The sequence below is a fragment of the Eufriesea mexicana genome, unplaced genomic scaffold, assembly GCF_001483705.2.
Source record: "Eufriesea mexicana isolate 0111107269 unplaced genomic scaffold, ASM148370v2 scaffold2888, whole genome shotgun sequence".
NCBI lineage: Eukaryota > Metazoa > Arthropoda > Insecta > Hymenoptera > Apidae > Eufriesea > Eufriesea mexicana.
Window position 1 is genome coordinate 78,260 of NW_016910972.1, and position 1,506 is coordinate 79,765.

Consider the following 1,506-nt stretch of genomic DNA (forward strand, 5'->3'; position numbering starts at 1 on the left):
CTCTTTCTCTTCGTTTGATGTCAGGCCTATCGAGACAGATCGAATGAAAGAGAAAATCAAACCTCGATTCGCGTCGAGTTAGGCTCGTTAATATAGTGCAGAGGCTTACACGACTATTTCCAAAAATTTCATCTAAAATTCCACATTCGGTGTCATGTATTTGGTCACTCGTATAGGTGCAATCGATTTGTGAATATTTTATCTCTCGAGATTCTTCTGTTTTCCTTTCCTCGTCCATCGGTTAATTTGCCTGGTCGTGGTAGGTTCGGCGTTGATCCTCGATCACGTCGATCGAATCGCTCGCGTTCGCAAGGAGCGTGTGGCGAAAAGCTTGCTGCAAGGAGCCCCGAAGAGGACCCCGCGATATCGCGATATCGTCGTGAAAGCAGGAAACGTTTGCCGGCTTATCTCGCGGTATCTGGACATCGCGGCAGGTGGAGCATTTAAATAATATATCGAACAGGTGAAATAGCAGCTGTTCGTCTGCCCGTTGCCCTGCGCAGGACGCGTGAACAGCTTTGTAGTGCTGCGAGAGCACTCCTCTGGGAGCCCGAAATTTGCGGCATGCTCTCTGTCGTGACACAGTTTTGTCCTTGCCACGATACCTAGTCTCTCCCGATCCTGATCCTGGCTGGGCCTCGCACTGACCCCGCGACCTATAAATCGGCCTGGAACACCGAGAACTCGAAACCGCCTTGGGAGTCTTGAGGAATCTCTCTCTCTCTCTCATGCGATGCTTCGAAATCCGCGCTCGGATCCGCGAGGTTCGAGGTCTACGGGAAACTCCTAGATTCTGGAGAGCTTCGCCGGGATGAGAGAGAGAGAGAGTGAGAGAGGGGTTGTTCGCGGAGGAAGAAGAACAGGAATCGGATAGATATATGAATAGGAGGAGAGACGAAGGGAGAGACAGAACTGCATGTAAGTAGTGAGAGAAAAGATGGAGAAAGAGAGAGAGAGAGAGTGTGATATAGAGAGAAAAGCTAGGGAAAGGGAGAGAAGTACAGTAAGGGAAAAGACAAAAGGAGACAGGAGATTTACAAGGAGAGAGAGATACATAGATAGATATTCACAGAGAGATATACAGAGGGAGATTCATAGAGAGCGAAGACAGAGAATAAGAGAGAGATTCACAGAGAGCGAAGACGAAAAAGGAGGGAGAAATATACAGAGAGAGATTCACAGAGAGCGAAGACAGGAAAAGAAGGAGATACAGTGAGAGAGAGATTTACAGAGAAAGACAAGACGGTGAAAGAGAGCGAGATATATACTGGCAGAGGGCCCAGAGAGAGACAGAGACACGCGCGGATGGAAGAGAGAGAAAGGAAGCTAAGACGGAGAAAGAGGGATAGCAAAGGCAGAAGAGGGGAAGCGGTAGGAAAATGCAGGCCGCGGCAGGAGTGGGGAGGCCTCGGCTCTCCGCGGTTCCAGCGGAGTGGGGATCGACGCGGCGCGGTAGGGGAGGCTCGGCAGCTGCAAGCGGTAGTAGGTGCGAGGGAGAGAGCGCGC